An 8553-nucleotide genomic window follows, 5' to 3' on the forward strand; every position below is an offset into this window, starting at 1 on the left:
AAATATTTTCTTTTTTCGATGGACGTGAAAATGCAGCGGAATAAAGCTGTCTCGATAAAACAGGAGAGATGGGCGCGAATAGTGTGCTGAATAAGCTTTCATATTAGTTTATAAAACCACAGAACTTCAAACTACACCAAGCATTAAAAAATAAAACCCATTTGAAAAAAAAAAAAAAAATTCAATCATCATCTGTTGCTAATGAAATAGCATGCTTAATAAATTCAGCATTTCCATAAAAGTGGGTGACTGGTGAATAAGAAAACCCAGTGAAACAAAAAAGAAAGAAAAATCATGCCCTTGAATTGCTCTGAGAAGGAAGGTACCTAATATTCAATTCCAGAAAAGGGAAAAAAAACACGAAGAGATGCATGCATAATATAGAAATGAATTAACAGAACTTAATATATTCATGCCTAACAAACACATTGTGTCAGCTTTCCAACATATTGTCAACAGCTTTAGTAATAAACAATACATGATTTAGTCTCCTCTTTGTCACAAGTGATGTCGATGCCTTTTCGCACGATTCTAAGAGAGGAAACTTGCTTGTTACCAGTTGACGACAACAACATCAACAAAAAGTTACTGATTTATTTTATTACCAAATAAATAAAATAAAAACAAAAAATACAAAAAGAAAGAGAGACAAAAATACTAAATACAAATGCAGACCCACCCGAAATAGTAGTCCACGTCGCCAACTGAAAGACATTATTTATAAGATGGTCACTTCAAAGACAACCTTAATCGAAAGGTTTATATTTACTGGAGCTTAGAGGGAAACAAAATTACACGTTCTTTGAGAACGTTTCTGGCAGGAACCGATGATTAAAACTCCATTTTTTTTTCATTCTTGAATTAATAATGTTTTCTATTACAGGCCAGGAGGACAGTCGAATACCTCGGATCCAGTGCTCGACTGCTACTTATGTTTATCGACCCCGGAAAGATGAAGGATAAAATCGACATTGGAGGAATTTGAACGCGGAACGTGAAAGATAGAACAAATGCTGCTTAGCATTGTCTGGCGTGGCAACAATTTTGCTAGCTCGCCTGTTATATGGCTTCAAATTCTAGACATGTTTTATATTCAATAAACAGAGGGGGCGGGGTTGGGGAGAACATCAATAATTCCTGTGCATGCGTGCGGGAACCTACATACATACACGTATTTAAAACAATCTAATGCACAAGCTGGTATGATAGACACTAACAGGAAACTTAATACAAACTATTTTACAAGATATCTACGTAAAAAAGAAAAGAAATGAAGACGCAGCAAAATGTTGCGAACTTAGCCAATGCTGAAGAATAGTTGCTTAGCTCTCTCTCTCTCTCACACACAAAATGGCGCAACTGGGTAAGTGCATCCTCACCGACTTAGATCACCCTTAACTTTAAAAAATGCTTACTTTTTAGTGAAATCCACCAAAGATGCATTTTAGATGGTTCAACAATTATATTGGAGGGGGAAATAACTTGTATTATATACATACACACATATATATATATATATATATACACTAGTGATCACAGAGTAAAATATATAAGTTTAAATGCCATTATAGTATTTGATGGATTCAACAGTGACGCCGACAATCTTTCTTCCTTTGATTAAACTCGAAATCCTCTCTCATCTTGAGGTATTACACGAAGATCGAAAGTGTTGCTTCACTCAAGTTTCTTCTATTAGGTTTGTCGTGCCGAATAACTGACGTATTCAAACGACTGAGACAGACCACACTCTGGTCTGACTAAACCCAGGTGCTACACCAGGATATTTCCTTAAAAAGAATGAAAGAATGTCGACTGCACAATGCAATTTCAATAAGTTGTTCAAGGTGTGGAAATAGGAGGAGTTACTATTATGCCGGTTCAAACAATACTACCCTGGTGAAATGTTACACATTACGTATATATATATATAATAAACATTGTTGGTTTCTTTCGAAAATCTGACGTTTGTGTCTGAATTTTTATTGCGTATTTTATTTTTTAGTATTATTATTTTATTTTTAGTTTACGGCTGTACTGTAAAGAAGGAATGTCAATGTATGCGCGTAGCGGTCTCTCTTTACCTCTTGTTTTGAGAGAGAGTACGTGAAACCCAACCGAAGTGGAATCGGCAAATAATCGACACATAAAAACGAAAGTCTACTATAAATTTAACAGGTATAATTTCAGTACTTGTGGAAATAAAGAATCTCTACGTGAAAAAAAATTTAGAAACAAAAACTATGAAATTGGTGCGTATAAAGCAGTCTAGGGCAAACTGTAACCCGCGGGGTTTTCTGAATGGCACATCTAACGAAAAATTACCTTGATCCTTTTAGTAATGCAGTCCCTCTAAAACGTTCGATCATTCCTAGTATAAAGGAATTCAACTTCGGGAAATCGCTTTCACTCATTCTGTCATCGAGATTAACATTTTTAATAGGTTTTCATCCTTTGCCAGATTTACAAACATTGTTAGTACCACGTACAGGTGAGAGTTAAAATCCTAAATGCAACTTTTAATGCATCCCATTTTTATGTATTCCATTCACCCGTGACCACTTTTGTTTCCTGGGGTAACACATTTCAACAGATATTGCTTATTGTCACTGCACTTCTCAGGTGTCAAGTTTTTGTCCGCCAACATCGATTCTGAGCGCCATGATTCCTTGCTCACAATTTTGATTCCCCTAATATATCTAACTAAAAATAATTACTACGAAACCTACTCTGAAGTTGTACTCTTAGCAAATACCTCATTTCCATCTGGAATAAGTCTGTATGGGAAAATATCAAACTTCTCTCCAAGCCCCGGGGGGTGGGGGAAAAGAAGATACGGTTAATTTACGAAAAGTATCGAATGACAATTGAGCAACAACAAAAAAACTAGTTATTTATTTGCCTACAGATGCCTACAAGATTTTCAACATCACCAGGATAAGCTTCTTACAGACATCTCAGATTAGGGGAAACTAGCATCCTCCTGAAGCACGGGCTTCAACAGCAAAAGGCACATAAAACCATTAAAAAATAATACAAAGACGAAGGCTTCTTAGTGAAACTACAACTTAACCACATTAACGAGCACCGCATACTACATATATATTAATATATATATATAATGGCTACAATAATTGACGGAATGGTCATGGATGCATTGTCTTTTGACTATCAGTCTGTGCTGGGACTCAACACATTCTAGCTTGCCAGTAAAACTGATATCAATCAATATCTGCTTAAGGACGCATTCTAACCGGATTGATCGATATTCAGAAATGGCAACCTATATTCCATATTCACAGGAATTTCGGATTTTGATAGTTTAATTACACAACCTTCGTCTAAGATGTCTACCAATATAGATGAGAACAACATATGTTTAGGATGCATCGATTTCAGTTCCGTCTTTTATGCTCTAAATATTAGACAGAATCAATCAATACTAGTTTGCCTCTACCTTGTCGCTCAATGTACTAGAGATGGTAGTTAAAATCTCACAAATCATATCGTAACGAATTAGAAATGGAAAAGATGTTACGTTTTTCGACAGCCATAAGATAAGACGATCGCAACAAAAATAAAAAACAAAAAATGATCACAGGTCTTTCTGTTCCATCAGGGTTGGCCTGGGACCTTAAAACATCAACCAAGCAAGAAAACCCTGAATGTCGCAGTTTGAAAAAAAACAAACAAACAAAAAAATTAAAGAATTTATAAAGTAAATGTTTCATGTTTCTTCACCTATGAATTAAACCAACATTTGGCTGTAGAGAAGAAACGAAATGAATAATAAAACAGAAAATCGGACAAAAAAAAATAATAATACATTTGCTCCATAACTTGAAATGTAAAGGATTTTCTATGGAGAATATATTGTTAGGTTTTATTTATTTTTTTTTAGTAAACTCCCAATTTTTTTTTTAAACCGCATTCATCAACGGATTTAGGATAAAATACATTTATACTTCCAAACCAGTTCACAGACATAAACATACTTTCATTCCGTTTTTTCTTTCTACGTCACTAAAATTTTACACAAGATCACAGATGTCGCAACAATACACACCACACACACATATATATATATATGTATATATATATAAAAATAATACATATATATGTATGTATGTATGTATAGATGCGTGTGTATCGATGTTTAATATTTATTTGAGCTTTATATGCATATTTGAAATGAACAAGGCAAATATATTTCGCGATTCGGTTACGAAAGAGGGAAAAAAAAAACAGGAGAGAGGTCAGCCATCATCGTTGTTACATATACGTTATACAAGTATATGTAGGAAATTTATTTATATAATTACTATATGTAATACAGTGGTATTGAGAAAATAAAGATCTTTCGAATAAAATACTACGTTAATCCCATACATTATATAGAGAAACACACATAATTATGTCTATGTGAGTGGAGGTGAAGATTTACAAGACATATTGGAGTGACTGCTTCAATCGTTGTGAAGACGAGTATGAACATCGCGTATCGGTGATAAATAACAAGAGGTGGGGGAGATTGTTAAAGTAATAATAAATAAAAATAATGGTTGAAGAAAAGAATGAAGGAAAAAAAAAAGAGAGAAACGTGTAAAGGGCGCCATAGGAAATGAATAATGTACAAACCGTATCCAATCTTGGTTGGTAGGTGGTGGAGAGAAGGATTACATCCAGAAGAGAGAACCGGGAAAGAGGTATTTTGTTGGAGTGTTTGTAGCACGGTAGCATCGAAAACAAAACCAGAGAGAAGTGGGGGATGTGTGAGAGAAAAAAAAAAGCAAAAAAAGTAAATTCTAATTGATTTTTATAGGTTTATAACTGCAATGATACGATACTGACCTGAGCAATGGAGATAAGAGGAAGAATAAAATATGGCGACTCCTCTAGAATTGTGGGTAGCTATAATCGAACTTTAAGCGGCAAGTGAAGGCAGTGAATAACAAGTAACCAATAGAAAGGCGAGGAAATTAAATATGTACACATTTATTTGCCCATTAAAAAATAAAAATACATGTGGTAACTGGGGATGTGATTAATTTACAATTTAACATAAATATCCATTTACTATTTGAAGCACTTCTTTTTTTTAATATCTTCCTTTTCAGATCATTGCAGAAAAATGATAATGACGTCTGATGCTTTATGCAAGTCTTTTAGCAATAGTAGTCCTACTCCCTCCTAGCGTATCCTCCCTTTCACCTATAAATGATCGTTGTTTGAACACAATAATAATGTTTGATTGCTTTTTTTTTTCTAATAAATTCATTAAATTATTTCTTATTCGGGGTAACTGACTATTCCCCTTCATTTACACATCAAACACACTTTTTCTTTTTTTAAACAAATGGCATAAACGTCACAGCTTTATTACACTCGATACAGGCTCGGGTTTTGTATAATGTAAAGCAACAACCAATTATTTTAATTATTTTTGTTAGTTGTAGTATAGTATTACATCACAGGGTCAATAGATCGCTGCTCTAGTGTATCGCTTTTGTTTTGAACCGGTATTCTGCCGGTAGTAAGCCTTGCTTTACGTATTATTGTGTCGGTCAGCTCTGCTTCTTTCCCTCGTGTGAGCTTGACCTTGTGCTTCGCCGAAAGAGATTTATTTATATTATCATTAGCAGACAGACGGATAAAAAGTCCTTTCGTAATTAGCTTGCATATCTTTACATTCTGATTTCATATCCCGGCGATGTCGGCCTCGTCTCCCATTCCTTTGGGGAAGTAAGGGTCGACGAGTACCAATGGTGTCCTTGCGTTGATTTACTTCTCCCTCATAAGATCTGTTGCCTTCTGTGGACATATGTTACAAACCTATAATTACTTTCACAACACTTAAACTATAAATTCATTCATTATCTCTCTTGTTTTTTTAAAGCAATAAAGAAATTCTCTTTCTTTTTTAAATAGCTATTAAATTTTTGTAATGAACTCATGAATTAACGTAGGAAATATATAAAAAAAAAAAAGACCGCTTTTAAAACGACACCAATATTTCATTTATATAAATTCCCAACACTTTCCATATCATGTTAGTTCAAGTTTAATAAAATACTGCGTTACGATTTGCTCTAACCTGAAGGCTACTTTACGTTCAAAATATGTCTATTTTAACAGAAAGTAATCATTACTTTATAACAAATATTCTTCAACCATTATAACGCACGTGACGGCTTTTTTTCTTCTTTGTCTTGTGACGCTGTTAAAGAAAAAATATAAATGCCGAGCAAACATTAATAATTACATTAAATAAATACATTCTTCTAGTTTTATTTTCTCAACTCTTTTTAATATTTAAAATAAAATAATATAGTTTTTTTGGGGGGGAGGGGGGTTTATGAGCAAAAGGCCAGTCATTGCTTTAGAAAGAAGGTGGGGAGTGAAATACGCTTCTTTTTTTTTATCAGGGACATTGTATACGATAAAATGCGAAATGGAATGGTTATATGAAGGAATCGAAACCGCGATATCAACTTGTTTAGTATTTAACAATAATAAACACGAAGAAATAATTTGAATTTCCATTTTCTTTTATTTTCAGTCTATTTTGTTCTTTCTCTCTCTCCTTTAGTAATGGCTTAATTCAAGTCCAAACTATTTAATTCATCGCCGAGATATTATACCCTTCTTTCTGACAGTCACTAAGGTTCCCTATTTTCAAAAAATGTCATGACATCCATACATTTGTTTAAAGAGCATTAGCGATAGAGACATTGATTTAAAAGCAATAATTAAAGCCTCGTCGCTCGCACAGGCCTCAGTTAAAACTATATATCTATCTATATCTATATATTAACGACGGATTGCTTTATTAAACATCGCTAATATCAACACACGGAAATAATTAATTATTTCACATACACATGCAGATAAAAATAAATGTTTTGTTTGTCTATTTATATTTGACAGTACCCACCCATGTATATTGGCTTATCACGACTGACGTCTGAAATTTTTTTCCTGAAACCCTGTTCAGTAGAACGGGGGTTGGAGCTGCAAAGGTCATGGCCATGACCTCCTCTTCTGGTCTAACCTTATTTAAATATATAAATTAAGAAACAAAAAAAAAAAAGAGATTAACTAATATATGACTAGTGGTTTCTAAGTCAGACACAAAGCCATGTGTCTTTTTCTTTTTCCTTTTTTTTTTTTTGGAGGATTTGCAGTAGGATAAAAATGAGTATACTCAGTCAGTCCCTTTGACATTGCTGGCTCGAATCCTAGATTATCTGGTTTCCATGGCATATATAAGTGACCGAGATCACAATTTGCCTTTTGGATGGGATACCAGCCCATCGTAGCTTACTCATTTACAACAGAATGGATTAAAGAAACATAAAACGAGCTGTTTTGTTCAAGAACACAACGCATCGTCCAGTCCGATCATCGAAGCCGCAATCTTGCGGAACATGAGTGCAACACGTTTAACTACAAGACCACAATTAATTCCTCCCCTTGGGAACAGAATCTTATCTGCGTGGGAGCGCCGATAATTTTGGCACAAGGTCAGCAACTTTCGGACGAGGGATAGCCCGATTATCAACTGATACTTATTTTATCGACCCCGAAAGGATGAAAGACAAAGTCGACCTCGGCGGAATTTGAACTCTGAATGTAAGAACGGACGAAATGCCGCTAAGCATTTTGCCCGGCGTACTAACGATCCTGCCTTAGCAATTTTGTGGGGAGGCAGTAAGTCGATTACATCAACCCCAGTGTTCGACTGGTAAGGAAATAAATGATTTCTGCGACCTAAGATGCCTTGGAAGAGCTACAATGCATTGGCTTTATGATGTGGAGTAGAACAGAGATGCTCAAACTATCTGATGTGGCGGCCTGGTAGTTTTTTTTTCCAATGTGCCAGGGACCGGCAATATTTCTTAGTAATATTAATTTATAACGGAAACTAAATATATAATAAATATAATAAAAGTCAACAATTTTTAAAATCTTTTATTTATTTTATAAACAAATAATATAATATTACATAAGCATTTTATAATGTTTCTTTCTTTTCTAGAAACTCACCGCGTACCGGCAGCTGATGGCACGCGGACCGGCACCGACCCGCGAACCACCACTTTGAGTAGCACTGGAGTAGAATACAAAGGAGATTATCATCATTTCCCCCCATTATTATCAGATTATTTCATATTTTAGTATTCCAGACATATCAGTGAACAGACACAACGCAGATTAAAATGTCCCGTCCAGAAGCGCGCACGCACTCACACACACACACAAGTCTGCATTTGATTTGAACACAAAACCGATGAACAAGCAAGCTTTGCTACTTAACCTTAGCTTCATAGAAAATAGATTAAAGGTAAATCTTTCTTCTCATGAATGAAACAACAGTCTTGTGTAGGTAACCATATGATCTGGTATCTTCCAAATGCTCAGTGAATTAAAACAGCATCATTATCAACATCATCATCATCATCATCATCATCGTCATCATCATCAACAACAACCTCATCATTTAATGTCCGTGTTCCATGCTGGCATGGGTTGGATGGTTTGACAGAATCAAATGTG

General features: G+C 34.8%; 1 protein-coding gene across 6 annotated transcripts in view; it reads right to left on the reverse strand.

Moving 5' to 3' along the window:
* LOC106882011 (ELAV-like protein 1) overlaps positions 1 to 4955 on the reverse strand; it is a 16232-nt gene extending 11277 nt beyond the window's left edge. For 3 of the 6 annotated variants that reach the window (XM_014932554.2, XM_052975356.1, XM_014932553.2), the window contains exon 1: positions 4636 to 4842. The gene's annotated coding sequence lies outside the window, so the exon portion shown is untranslated. The other 3 variants (XM_014932552.2, XM_052975357.1, XM_052975355.1) reach the window with 3 other exon arrangements.
* Positions 4956 to 8553: the final 3598 nt, after the last annotated feature.

The sequence above is a fragment of the Octopus bimaculoides genome, chromosome 21, assembly GCF_001194135.2.
Source record: "Octopus bimaculoides isolate UCB-OBI-ISO-001 chromosome 21, ASM119413v2, whole genome shotgun sequence".
In the NCBI taxonomy this organism is placed as follows: Eukaryota; Metazoa; Mollusca; class Cephalopoda; order Octopoda; family Octopodidae; genus Octopus; species Octopus bimaculoides.